Source organism: Solanum dulcamara, chromosome 10, assembly GCF_947179165.1.
Source record: "Solanum dulcamara chromosome 10, daSolDulc1.2, whole genome shotgun sequence".
NCBI classification, from domain to species: Eukaryota; Viridiplantae; Streptophyta; class Magnoliopsida; order Solanales; family Solanaceae; genus Solanum; species Solanum dulcamara.
In genome coordinates, this window is record NC_077246.1 from 2325510 (window position 1) to 2341519 (window position 16010).

A 16010-nucleotide genomic window follows, 5' to 3' on the forward strand; every position below is an offset into this window, starting at 1 on the left:
GAAGGGTGATATCGATTTTGACTAGAGACTGAAATGTGTTGGTAATGTATGACAGTTACGTAATGGATAGAAATATGTAGACTATCTAGGTATGATCTTTACAGTGGGTATGATGTATTCTAGTGGTGGATCTATCAAGCTTTCACGGTATGACACTATTGGTGTACAAAAACCAATACATCGATTATCAAGTGTGATTACTAACTACTTAAGGAGTTATTAATTGTATCATCTTCTCATATGATGAGATTTGATGTTGCATTCACATTTGAAAATCCAACTAGTGTGTTACTACAGACGCTAGGGTAAGCATTATTTATAAGAAAGATCTTAGTGGTGGATTTTGGTATGATTAATGCGTTTAGGTTGTGAAGTGTATCCCTAAAATTCTAAGTGAGGACTTGTAATTTAACCGTAAACTCCAAAGGAGTGGATCGATAACAGAATGATAAGCTTATGGATAAAGAAAGTAGCAGTGAGTATACTTATGTGAAGGCAATTAAATTTTTTAGTGAGAGTGTGTATAAATTGGGTTATTACATTAGATTTGGTTGGTATAACTGGGTTTAAGGTGTCTTGTCAATTGAAAAGGTTGACTTCGAGATGATGACAATGGTTATTGAGCATAATGGCAATAAGATTTTGTGATGGATTATGATACGGACACAATCATACTTTAAGGATTTTTGGTTAAATAGATTCGATATGATAATAATGACTTGCATGTATCTAAATTATGGTTTTTTTACTATTTGGTGAGTGGCGTGGTGGTATGGAAAGTCGTAGAATGTGTTGAGACACCGCTCGGATAGAACTGAAAGAATCTAGATTCATAAATGAAAATAATTAGTGAAATGTAGTTTAGCCATCGAAACAAGGCGAGAACAATTATATTTACTCTAGTTGTAAGGGCCGAATGTATCTTCAGAGAGAGTGGAAAATTAAATTTAGTAACACGTAGTTCTATTTATTTTGCTCTATTTATGGTGGCAGTGTTATGTGTTATTCATATGGGTTAACGATTATTGGATAAGATTTGAGAAATAACTCTATAGGCATTTGACTCAAGTGTGGTAATAAGTTCTTTTGTGGTTTCGAGTTTGATAACTGGTATAATTAAATTTTAATGAAGGATACAATAAGATTAATGGAGAGGTGATCAATGATAGCTAAGATGCGAGAATTTATAAAGATCTTCAATGTATGAGCTAATATTGATAGATAATGGGATTGGGTTACATGGATGAAATTCGAAATTCAAGTTGTTCATTTTAAGTCTACATTATGGCGGTAGGTTTCGTTAAAGTATAGATCGACAAGATAAAAATTGATCGATCACACGGGATACTGAGTAGTTGAAAGAACTTGTGCAGGGTTTGAATTGTAGAGTTTATTGCTTTTGATCATTAAAAGGCCTAAGAAAGGGCTTCACTTAAAGTTTTGATTCAAAAGAATAAGATTGGTAAATGAGTTAGCAAAAGGAATAAGAGTCTGGTATATTAAATAGTTCAAGGTATTTAAAATTTGCTTCATAGAAAACATCTAAGAAATGATAAAAAAATAAGACACCATGTGTAGATCTTTAGTTCAAAGTTGAAGATTGTACGAATTTCCGCCCTTGTGTTCAGATATGACTATACAATGTCGATTGGTTCGACACAGACTTATGAGGGAGGTTACAACGACTTTTCTGGTGGTTTGGTTTTAGTTTGAATAACAAATAGTGAGGTGTCGAAGATTATGTGTTTTATGTAAGGTTAGACTCTCAAATTATGGTAGGTGACTTATAGATGCACTACAAGATGGGATATAGTTCTTCATGGTTATTAAGGATATCGAATTGGGTTGATACTACTCTGTTGATAGATTATACGAACCATTGTGATGTGTTACATTGGCACTAGAGGGTAAATAGAGGCTATGTGCTCATAGTATATAGAATTATTCAGGTGACCACAAATTTCTCTAAGTTTTGGTATGGGGAACAGACTGGTCGATTGTGGGTAGCAAAAACATCAAAGTGATGGAGTCAGATGAATGAAAATGTTTGATATAAGCACTATGAGAGAAGTATCTTGTGTTATTCGATCTTGATTTCGTACATTCTTACGTAACTATCTGTTTTATTTCGGACATGAGTTGAAGTATGATTTGCTGTCTATGCCCACACGTGTTTTTACTTCAGTGGATGGATCCCTAGTGGTTGATTGGTGTACCGATCCTACGATACCCTTTTGGTAGGGTAGGGTGCTTTTACAAACCTGGTTATTTCAGTTGTGATAGATTTGGTGTTGTTAGGGATTGTTGAAGTATAATAGTGTGAATTTACATGCACAATTCTTTTTATAAGAATTTGTAGAAAAGCTACCATGAATACTTACAGTTGTCTGACAGTCTTAAAATTCAACTCTCATCGGGGTCTCATTCTGGCTAGGTATGGTAGAATGTAGGGGGCCAATGGGTCTAGTGTTACCGCTCTTAAGGGTCGTTTACAATCACAACTACTGATCTACCATTTTCGATAGTGTTATTAGAAGTTTTGTATGCTTGGGTGTATCGATCGCTAGGAGGGTATTCAATTATTTCATTCTTTGGGTTAGATAAATCATATTCTCCAATAATAAGTACCTAATGCCTAAAGATCAGATTTGTATAGCTTAAGATCGTAGGAAGCTTTGGTAGTAAGAATGGAATCTTAACAAGATCTGTGGTAGTCTGTGCATTATGAGTGTGGTGATTGATTAAGGTTGACTTCTGTTTGTAGCCGGTATTAGTCTAGAATTTTCACGTGGTTATGTGATGAAAGATTGTCCTGATGGTTATGATGAGGTTTAGAGGGTTTCGGTTAAGGTTTGGTTAATGGGTTAATCTGTGACGTCTAAACTATCCCTAATTTATAGATTTGCCAAAGTTTGATTCGAAAGTTCAGTTCTTAGAAGTTGATCTTGATTGAATAGTCTTAATGAGGAGCTCACTTGAAGGAAAAAAAAAAACCGACTTTTGAAAATTATAACTTAGGCTTTTGGTAACGTTGGTTATTCTCCTTTTTCCTTCTTTATGTTCGAGGACGAACATAATTTTTAGTGGTGGATAATGTAATGACCCGTTAGGTCATTCTGAGAACGAGTCTTCTTTCCTTCATAAAAGACTCATTCCGTACATTTAAATTGTAAATTTTAGACTATTCGATAACTTCATTTAATTAATTGATGGGTGATTTTAAATAATTAATTTAATTGATGGGCTAAAGTGTTAATTTATTTAATACTTATACCACTTTTCTTATATTTAATAAATTAGGTTAGTAGGGTTTGTCATTTTAGTACATAATTAATTTAGAAAAAAAAAGAAGGGAATAAATAATAATAATAATAATAATAATAATAATAATAATAATAATAATAATAATAATAATAATAATAATAAATTATATATATATACACAATCTGATGGCATTAAGCCATCAGATGTGCGGCGGCAAACAAGAAAAACAAAAACGCGCAGAAACAAAAAAAAAACAATACGGAGGAAGAAAGAAAAGAAAGGGGAAAAGAAAAATAAAGAAGAAGAGAAAAATATGAATTTTCATTCCAAAGCGTCAAGGTAATTATTCTCATCCTTTTCATTAAATTTTTATGTGATTATGAATATATTTTTAGGGTATATTGGTGGAGAAACAATGTTGAAATAAGAAAATATGATCCTAGGGTTCTTCATATAAAATCTTGATTTGGGGGTCGAATAACGATCCGTTTTAGCTGAAATTTGACATGTGAGTTTATTTTATCATGAGTGAACATAATCGGAAAGAAAATTTCAGATTTGACTTCAATGACATAGAATGAGCTAGTTCCTGAATTTTGATATATTAAAATAGATAATTAAATATTAGGTATATTATATATTATGAATTACATTAAATTTATAATATTGGGGTTCTTGGTTGCTGCTGCAACATGGGTGTAATTCTTTGGAATTATTGGATGACTAAATATTTGGCTACATTAGTGACTAATTAGGAGTAAAAAATTATACGAATATTATTAATTGTTAATTGGAGGAATTAAGCCATAACCCTAGACTTGAAATTTAAAAAAAAATATATAATATTTGATTTATTAATTGGCATCAAGATTTAGGAACTTGATTATAGACTTGTGTAAGTTTGGGGTCTAGGCTAGACATGGGTGTTGTTAGTTTTGAAATCTTATTGTGGTTAATTATTTGTTTAGATCATACTTATTTGGAAACCCAGCGAAAAGGGAAGGCTCGGGTCTCGGAGTAATTGCATGATTATTTAAGGCAAGTGAATTTCTAAACCTCAGTTTAAGCTTATAGATGCTTGTGTTTCTGTGTTATGTGTACTAGGAAATAATGAGAATTAGACTGGATTATTGACTATATGATTGACCTTAAAAAAAAATGGAGATGAGGGGTAAAAAAAAAATGGTGATCTAATGACATGTATTGGTGGAATTGATATGTTATGATTGTGGATTTATTTTGGACATGTGAAATGACTATGTTGATGTGAGATAGGAAAAATTATGGTTGTTGTCATATTATTATCGTGAATTATATGAACATGAATTGATTGCATTGGTTCTGACATATTGTGTTGAGATTGAAAATGATATGAAACAAAGGGGTCGGGCCACACGCTCCATGGCAGGTATTATGAAACAAAGGGGTCGGGCCACACGCTCCGTGGCAGGTATTATGAAATAAAGGGGTCGGACCACACGCTCCGTGGCAGGATATATGTATTGAGGGGTCGGGCCACACGCTCCGTGGCAGGTTACATGGACAGAAATGTCCCCCATGGGTTCCGGACTGTGATTCAGCGGATGTGTACCGATAGGACAGACATGCATCATTTCATTGCACTGCATTGCACCTTTCTGATATTTGTGTCTTTGTGCTTACCCCCATATTGCTCTGTGTGCTGAACTTGACTTGATATGATTCATTGACGAGACTATTGATGAGTATTTGTGGACTATATTACTGTTGTTATCGCACAAGTGTAGAGTTGGACTGGTTTTATGCAGGTTGTAGTTAAGGAGGTTCGGTTGGGAGGACAGGAGTACTTGTATCTATTAAGCTTTGCTTAGTTTTAGTTATCCACTTGCTGAGTACCGTGTTGTTTGGTACTCACCCCTTGCTTCCACACTTGTGTAGGTTGTGAGGCCGGACTTGTTTGATCTCCTAGTGTTTCCACCACATCTGAGGCTATCATTTCGAGTGTTGAGGTAGCTGTTACATCCATCTAGCGGACACCTCTTACTCTTTTATTATGTTTTAGTCCTACTCTAGTGACAAAGACATTGTGACTGTATTTTCTTTCGTACTTCGGTAATTTATTAGTGGCTTGTATACGTGACAACCAGTCTTGGGGGATTTTGGAGATTATTTATTTGTTTTTGACTAATTTAAACCTTATTTTATCTCAATTACTTCCGCATTTACTTTTCATTGAGTTTTAGGCTGACTTGTCTCGATGGGTTGAGATGAGTGCCATCACACCCGAATTTGGGTCGTGACATAATTATATCTTTTATGGCGGGGGGGAGGATCCCATATGCTTTTTAGCAGCTTATATTGTCTCAATTGATGATGAAATTTATTTAGTTTATCTACAGGGTGATATCATCTTGTTTAGATTTTTCAGAAATATCCCAAACACAATTTCTAGTCTTGTGACATCTACTTGATCGAGTAGGTTAATTTAATTAATTACACTGCCAGCATAGATTGTGATGCAATAATGAGACTGTTTCGCTCTTAATTAGAAGTTTCAGGTTCGAGTTCTGAATATAAAAAAACTTTTGTTAAAAGTGTCACTCCCAAATAGACATTGTAATACATGATCCGAATTTAATCAAACTCCATGAACTTCAAACATCGGATCAGATGAAAAATAAAAAAAATAAATTAATTACACTATTTTCAATGGGGAACTAATAATATAATGCTTACCCCTTTAATGATTGAGATCTTGATTTGAAACTAATGCATTGCTTTCTCCCAATCCTTTTTTTTTAACTCGGCCTTCTTTGTTTGTTTTTCGATTTGACTAATCTGAATTGTGTTGGAGTGTCACACTTTAAAGATAAAAGCATTCCTAATCAAAGATGAATTTATTCTTAAAATTCAAATCTGAATTTTTTTGTTGAAACCCTATTTTTATATTCAACTCTAGAGAAAGCATACAATATATAAATTGAAAGACGATAATTACTTGAAGTAACTAATCTAGATAGTCAAAAGAAATTAACCATCATCAAAAGTTGTGGTAGAGTGATAAATATTCTTCCTTCTTTAATCAGAATCTCAAATTTAAGTTTGAGAAATGGAGTCGTTTTTTGGGTAAAGATAATTTTACCTTTAAAATAAGATTTTTAAATATAAATTTAAATAATTAGTCAAATCATAAAACGAATAGTTAACCAGGAAAACGGGGGGGCGGGGGGAAGAGAAGCAAATGACAACTTACTAGAGTTGTTTTATATTTTCATAATCACAGTATACAAAACTATGAGTTGTGCTTATCTTCATCTTCTTTTTTTAAAAAAAAAATGTTTTACTTCCTAAATCCAAAGAGGTGGGGCCGTGGGTCTGGTTCATTGATAGCTATAATTAAAGGTGTTCAAATAAAACCTAGAAATCGATATATTAAGGAAAAAAATTAAATGAATTAATTTGATTTGATTTGATAGGATATGTAATGATTCATCTGAAATTGTGTGCTATTTTCTTAGGAAGCGTTATGTAATTGTTTTATCTATGATTCTTTTAATTTTTAGTCTCAATTCTCCGAAAAGAATATCAAATTATGTTGTGGTGAGTCGCATTCTTGAGACTGATGAGATGGTTGAAATCCTTTCATCCTTAATCTAAAATTCAGGATTCGAGTTCTTAAATATGAAAAAAAAATCATGTGAAAGCAATGTCTCCAAAAATGATCTTATTATTCGGAAATTTAAATTTTAACTCTAGCATGAATACATGACACCGTAAAAAAAAAGTGAAGAAAATAGGTTCAAAACTTATTCATTAATATTTATGTTGAACGTGCGAATAAAATTACATATTAAAATTAATAAAATAATGAAGCTATATATAAGATGTAGTGATAATTTCAATAATAAGACACTTTTAGGGGGTCGCGGGAAAAGCCCCAATTCCTTACCGGCATTACCTGCCGGGGTGGAGTCAGATAGGTCCAAGAGGTTTATTTAAATTTTTTTTGATGAAGTTTAAATTATATTTTATGTATATATATTAGATGTTGAATCCTATTCAATTTTTTTTTATGTTTACTTTTTTATATTTTAAACTCTGTTAATGAAAATTTTGACTTCATCGATGCCTAACTGCATTGAGAATAAAGCAAACCAATTCCCAAAAATAGAAAATAAAAAAAAAAATGATCTTATGGACTTGGTTTAAGAGGATAATACCACACTATATAATACCAAAATTTGATCTTACGTTTACTTCTTCAATTGGATCGTTGCTTATGATTGTCCGTATGAAGATAATGGGTGATGACGTAAGATGTGACATGATTGTTTATGGATCGGTTTACTATCTTTATTTGTACGGTTGAATCTACAAGTAATCCCAACTAAGTGAGCATTCATAGCATTTGGGGCAGCGCAAACAAAATTAAAAGATTTTCTGATTTTTCGTGTGTTTGTTTATAAATATTTTGGTGAATAAAATTTTTTGTCAATTTTTTTCAAAAATCCTTATAGAACCCTCCATGAGTATTCGGGGAATCAATACGTGTAGCCTTGACACAATTCACAGTGCATTCATAGCATTTAGGGGCACCACGAGCGGAATTAGGCTTTCTCATTTTTCGTGTGTTAGCCCATGAATATTTTGGTAAACTGGTTTTTGGTCATTTTTTTTGAAACCCTTATGGGACCCTCCATAAGTACTCGGGGGATCAGTACGTGTAGTCTCGGCACGATCCACAACGCATTCATATTAGGGGTCGCACGAGAAGAATTAAACGATTTTCTCATTTTATCATTTTTTTAGCCCATGAATATTTTGATGAACGAGATTCCAGTCAACTTTTTCCTGAAACCCTTATGGGACCCTCTACAAGAACTCGGGGATCAATACGTGTAGCCTTGACACGGTTCACAGCTCATTCATAGCATTTAATGCCGCACAAGCAGAATGAGATGATTTTCTCATTTTTCGTATATGTTAGCCCATGAATATTTTGGTGAATCGACTTTCGACAAAAAAAATTTTGAAACCCTTATGTGACCTTTTATAAGTATCCGGAGGATTAAAATGTGTAGTCTTGGCACGATCCACAATGTATTCATAGCATTTAGGGGTGGGGCCGCACAAGAGGAATTAGTGTATTTTCTCATTTTTCGTGTGTGTTAGCCCATAAATATTTTGGTGAACTGATTTTCGTCAAATTTTTTTCTGAAAACCTTATGGTACCCTCCGTAGTAGCCGGAGGATCAGTGTGTGTAGCCTTAATACAATCCACAGTGCATTTATAGAATTTAAGGGCCACATAAGCGAAATTAGGTAATTTTCTCATTTGTCGTATGTGTTAGCAATGAATATTTTGGTGAACTGTCTTCAGGTCAATTTTTCCAAAATCCTAATGGGACCCTCCTAAAGTACCTGGGGATCAGTACTTGTAGCCTCGCCATGATCCACAAGCGCATTCATAGCATTTAGGAATTGTACAAGCGGAATTAGGCAATTTTTTTATTTTTTAGTTCTGTTAGTTCATGAATATTTTGGTGAACTGGTTTCAGGTCAATTTTTTTTAAAACCCTTATAAGGACCTCTGTAAGTACCCGGGAATCAGTATATGTAATCTCGGTATAATTCATGGCGTATTCATAACATTTTAGGGACGCACAAGCGGAATTAGGTGATTTTCTCATTTTTCGTGTGGAAACCTCTATAAGTACCCGGAGGATCAGTACATTTCATTTTTTTAAAACCCTTAAGGAAACCTCCGTAAGTACCCAGGGTATTAGTAAGTGTAATCTCAGCACGATACACGACATATTCATAACATTTAGGAGTCGTACAAGTAAAATTAGGCGATTTTTCTCGTTTTTCATGTGGTTTTCTAGATATCATACCTATGGTCAATAAACAGCCTTAAAGTGGTTCTGAATGACCTTGAGGAGACCCCACGATTCATGATCGCACTTGCAAACCTTATCCCGTGGAAAAATGTTGTGGCAGATAGCCTAGCTAATTATGCCATTGATGAAGAGATTTCTCACACTTTTGAGGCTTTGGCCACCTATCTCAGATCAAGCACGTGAAGGAGAAGTCGTTTACTGATAAACTGCTTGAACGGTCTCAGTCCATTCACTCAAGACAAAAGGGTCAGAATGAAACTTTTTTCATTCAAAACCAACTCACTCTAAAAAACCCAACTAGCCTATTCACGATCGAGCTTCCTTTCTTTTCTAAGAGTTAGGATCTTGCTAACCTCTGCTAAGGGAAAAAGCTATCTCTATTTTCCCATGAATATTTTGGTGAACTGAATTTCGATCATTTTTTTGAAACCCTTATGGGAACCTTCATAATTACCTGGGGGATAGTACGTATAGTCTCGATATGATCTACGGCGCATTAATAGCATTTAGGGGTTGTATAAGCGAATTAAATGATTTTCTTATTTTTTGTGTGTGTTAGCTTATAAATATTTTGGTAAACTTGCTTCCCTTAAATATTTTTCCAAAACTCTTATAAGAACCTTCGTAAGTAACCAGGAGATCTGTAAATGTAGCCTCGACATGATCAACGGTCCATTCATAGCATTTAGGGCCGCACAAGCAAAATTAGGCGATTTTCTCATTTTTTTGTGTGTTAGCCCATGAATATTTTGGTGAATTAGCTTCCGGTTAAAAAACATTAACCCTTATGGGACCATTGTAAGCACCCGAGAGATCTGTACGTGTAGCTTTGGCACAATCCACGGCACATTCATAGAATTTAGAGATCGCACATGTGGCATTAAGTGATTTTCTCTTCTTTTTTTCTGTGTGTTAGCCTATGAATATTTTGGTGAATTGGCTTCTGGTCAATATTTTTTTCAAAAACCTTATGGGACCCTTTGTAAGTACCTAGAGATCAGTACATGTAGCCTCAGTATGATCACGATGCAGTCATAGCATTTAGGAGTCGCACTAGTGAAATTAGGCAATTTTCACACTTTTCGTGTGTTTTACGATATGATATTTTGTTGAACTGGATTCCGATCAAATTTTGTTTGAAACCCTTATGGAAACCTTTATAATTACCTGGGGGATAGTACGTGTAGTATCGACATGATCCACGGTGCATAAATAGCATTTAGGGCCACAGAAGAGGAATTAAGCGAATTTCTCATTTTTCGTGTGTGTTAGCCAATGAATATTTTGGTGAACTAGCTTCCAGTTAATTTTTTTCAAAAACCTTATGGGACACTCTTAAGCACTCGAGAGATCAGTACGTGTCACCACGTCGCATTCATAGCATTTAGGAGTCGCGAAAACATAATTATGCGATTTTCTCATTTTTTTTCGTATATGTTAGCCCATTAATATTTTAAAGAACTTGCTTTCGGTCAACTTTTTGAAATCTTATTGGAACCTTCGTAGGTACAGGGGGATCAGTATGTGTAGCCTCAGCACAATCCATCGCATTCATATTATTAAGGGGTCGTATAAGCAAAATTAGGCGATTTTATCATTTTTCGTATTTGTTAGCCCATTAATATTTTGGTGAACTGACTTTCAATTAATTTTTTTCTGAAACCCTTATGGGACCCTCCATAAATAATCAGGAGATTAGTACGTGTAGTCTCGACATGATCCATGACACATTCATAGCATTTAGAAGCCGCACAAGCGGAATTAAGTGATTCTCTTATTTTTCATGTATGTTAACCCATGAATATTTTGGTATACTGGCTTCCATTCAATTTTTTTCCAAAACCCTAATGGAAACCTCCGTAAGTACCCGAAGGATTAGTAAGTTTATCCTCTACGTTATCTATGGCGCATTCATATAATTTAGGAACCGTACAAGTAAAATTAGTTGATTTTCTCATTTTTCGTGTGTTAGCCCCAAATATTTTGGTGAATTGGCTTCCGATCAATTTTTTTTGAAACCTTGAAAGGATCCTCTGTATGTACCCGGGAGATCACTACATGTAGCCTCTGCCTAATCCACAGCACATTCATAGCATTTAGGGTCCGCACAAATAGAATTAAATAATTTTCTTATTTTTCGTGTATGTTAGCTTATGAATATTTTGGTGAACTGAATTTCGATTAATTTTTTTCCAAAACCCTTATGGGACCTTCCATAATATCTAGGGATCAGTATGTGTAGCTTTGGCACGATCCACGATGCATTCATAATATTTAGGGGCCACACAAGCGAAATTGGTTGATTTTCTCACTTTCTATGTGTGTTAGACCATAAATATTTTGGTGAATTGGCTTTCCATTAATTTTTTTTCTGAAACCCTTACAGGGACCTCCATAACTACTCGAGGAAACAGCACATGTAGTCTTGACATGATCCACGACTCATTCATAATATTTATGGACCGCACAAGCGAAATTAAGCCATTTTTCTCATATTATTTATGGGTTGCACAAGCGGAATTGAGCAATTTTCTCATTTTTCGTGTGTTACAACAACAACAACAACCCAGTGGAATCTCACAATGTGGGGTCTGGAGAGGGTAAATTGTACGCAGACCTTACTCCTACCAAGATAGGACGGCTGTTTCTGGGAGAGACCATCGGCTCAATAAAGTATAAAAAGATGTTAGATAAGGCTAATAACGGGGGCACTACAAATAAAATAGAATAATTAAAGTATGGAAACTATGGAAAGTACTAAAAGTAATAAATAATAGCAGACATCAGAAAACAAGAAATTATAGTTTGCTAAAGCGTCTACTAATACGATAGAATACCGTGGCTATGTACTATCCTTCTACCCTAATGTGTGTTCTCCACACCCTCCTATCTAAGGTCATGTCCTCGATCATTTTTCGTGTGTTAAGCACATGAATATTTTTAGTGAACTGGCTTCGGATTAAAAAAATTTTGAAAACCTAATGGATCCATCCGTATGTACATTAGGGATCAGTACATGTTGTCTCGGGACAATCCACTGTGCATTCATAGCATTTAGGGGTCGTATAAGCAGAATTATGTGATTTTCTCTTTTTTTTATGTGTGTTAGACTATGAATATTTTGGTAAAATGACTTCCGCTCAATTTTTTTTGAAATCCTTATGGGAACCTTCTTAAGTCTTTGGGGGAACAGTATACTTAGATTCGGCAAAATCCATGATGCATTCATAGCATTTAGGGGTCACACAATCAAAATTAGGCGATTTTTCATTTTTTGTTTGTGTTAGACCATGAATATTTTGATAAATTGACTTCCCGACAATTTTTTTAAACCTTTATGGGACCCTCTGTATGTACCCTAGGAATCAGTACGTGTAGCCTCATCAAGACCCATAATGCATTCATAGCATTTAGGGGTCGTACAAGTGGAATTAGATAATTTTTTAATTATTTGTGTATGTTAGCCCATGTATATTTTGGTGAACTAGCTTTCGATCAATTTATTTTCAAAACTCTTTTGGGATCAGTAGTGTAGTCTCAACATGATCCGCGGTGAATTCATAGCATTTAGGGGATGTACAAGCAGAATTAAGCGATTTTCTCATTTTTCGTATGTGTTAGCTAATGTATATTTTAGTCAACTGTCTTTTGGTCAATATTTTTCCAAAACCATTAGGTACCACTCGTAAGTACTCGGAGGATCAGTATGTATACACTCGATATGATCCACATCATATTTGTAGCATTTAGGGGGAACTCTTCTTTTTTATCTTATTCTTTGGTAAGGCTGGTAATCCCAACCAAATAAGCAATCGCAATCGCTACAAGCAATCTATTTCATACCCTTTTTGTCGTACTTCCTCTTCTCCTTCTCTTCTTTCTCTCACAGTTATTCAAGCGGAATTAGACAATTTTTTTCATTTTTTATATGTGTTAAGCCATGATTATTTTGGTGGTATGACTTTCGATCAATTATTACCTGAAGCCTTTATGGGACCATCCGTAAGTACATAGGGGAGAAGTACATATAGACTCACCATGATCCATACTACTTTTTTAGCATTTATGGCTCACTAAAAATGAATTAGGCAATTTTCTCAGTTTTTCGTGTGTTACCCCATTAATGTTTTGGTGAACTGGCTTTAGTGTATTTTTTGCAAAATTTTATAGGATCCTTTGTATTGATCTAAGGTAATAGTACGTGTTGCCTCGTCATGAACCATACCATTTTTTAGCATTTAGGGTCAATCAACATAAATTAGATATTTTTTTTAGTTTTTTGTATGTGTTAGCCATGATTTTTTTTGGAGAACTAGCTTTCGTGCATTTACTTTGCAAAAGGTTTACATGACCCTCAATAATGACATGGGGTAATAGTACGTATAACCTCTCCATGATCCACCTCATTTTTTAGAATTTAGGGGCCGCTCAATAGGTATTAGGCCATTTTTCAGTTTTTCGTGTGTTAGCCGATTAATTATTTGTTAAATTGATTTTCATGCAATGTTCTTGCAAAAAATTACATGACCCTCCATAATAATCAAGGGTAACAGTATGTTTAGCTTCGCCATGATTCCTATTTTTTTAAGCATTTAGGGGTCACTCGACAGGAATTAGATGATTTTTTTTATAGTTTTTCATGTGTGTTAGCCCATGATTTTTTTGGTGAACTGACTTTCGTCAATTTTTTTTTGCAATAACTTTATAGGACCCTTCGTGATATGGTTTTCAGACACTTTTTCCTAAACATGTACACAACCTTTCGTAATAACTTGGAGAAACTGTCATGACCCAAACTAGGGCATAGTCGTAACACAACGATTGAAACCCTAAAGGGCCCCAACCAAGCCTCTTGTACATATCATAAGCCTACATAAGGTAAAGCAAAAGCAGAAACATCATAAGAGAGTCTAGACTATGAATAGAAATTTAAGAACGTCATATGACAACATAAACTCAAAACATTTGTCCAACTAGATACCTCTACTTATGAATATAGGCGGGGGCTAAGACATGTCTTTAACTTACCCTCAATATGAAACATAGCAAAAGTCTTTGAAAATAATAACTAACTCGATAACTAATCCCCGATAAATAAAGACTCATCACAAACCCCGCTGGATAAGAAAACTTAACTAGCCACGTAGATGAGTATGATCTTCAACCTCAAGCCCTACATTATTAGACAATGTAGGCAAAAAGTATGCATTAGTACATTGGAATGTACAAAGTATGAGGGTGTGGCATACAACGTAAATTATGGAATGCAATGGTCAAGTAAATCATATGATAAGATGAGGTAAGTAAAGTCATGAGAAAATCATATTGACCAAAGCATTTAAAAAGCATAATTTAAAATCATAACATACATAAGAGATTATACATATGTGGGATGGGAACCATAACCGACAATAAGACCATGCGGGCTATAATATGGAATTCCATTGTCTCCTCATACAACAAAGAAAAAGGGGAATCTACTTGTCAAGGTAGACTCTACCCCTCTAGGTGGGTCATACATACGCTATATGTGGATCCAATAGCTAGGCCATGAATGCAACCTACAGTGGCACGTAGTTTATGGGACATGAGGTTGCTAGTAAGGTTTTTGGTAGGGCCCCCACCTCAAGTCCACTCGGTGCTAAGTCAAATCCCACAGAATACATGCATAGCATAGAAATCATAATTACATAAATCATAGTCATGATCATAGGTTTGAAATCATAGAGTAGCTCATTTTCATAACATACTTGTAATGTGAGAATTGTCCATTCATCATTACAATCATATTTGCATAATTCATATAGTTAGGTCTTAGGTCACCACATAGGGTCCTAAGTCACCTTACTTCATAACTTGCATGAAATTTATATCTTGAACTTAGAGTAGAACTCAAATGCATAATCAATTGACTTAAAAATCATGAAATTTACTTGGAAACATGCACGATCACATATTTTCTATCAACTCATACATAATTCATAAATATGATATCATTAGGAAGTATAATTGAAAATACCATAATTTACATCATGAACCCTAAAAATCAAAATAAGAGAATTCATGGAAAAACTCTTTAATTTAATGCAATAACCATCAATTTATATCAAAATAGACTCATGATCATACTTTGAATCATAATTCATGCAATAGGAATAGAGATCATAAAATCCATAAAATACCATATTTTAATTTGATAAAAAACCTTGAAAATTGATTGAGCTTCATGGATGAAAGAATCCATAAATCAATACCCACATACCTTAAGTGAGAGCACCAAATAATTTGGAAGAATTTGAGAGTTTTGATGGATAGCTTGAGTGAATTTACTTGAAGTCTTCAATTGAGCCCTTAAGAGTCTTTTGTAGAGAGAGAAATATTTGAGTAAGTGAGTTGAATAGAGTTAGAGGATTTAGGTCAATTTATAGAGCTGAATTAGGTACTAAAAACGTCTAGGTTCATTAGCTAAAAAATTGGGAAAAGTCTAAAGTGCCCTTATTAAAAACTAAATTCGGCCAGAAAACCATTGTCAGGTTTGCGATGCGAAGGCAAGTGAGTCTGCGACGCGGACTTGCCGCGCACCTTACTAGTCTGCACAGTTCCTTTGAGAAATCTATCTTTCGATCTACGGGTCCTAAAAATCCATCGAGACTATTTTCCACAGGTTTTAACCCCCTGATTGATATTCCGAACTCAAATTTTTCAAAAAGATTAAGGATAATGCATTACATGAGCGGCCTATTCCCAAGGCATTCTTAAGGCACTTATGAGCATTTTGACGGATATTACAGAAACAATACGTACAGCCCCACAGTGATTCACACTATTTTTTAATCATTTAGGGCCACTCAACATGAATTAGGTGAT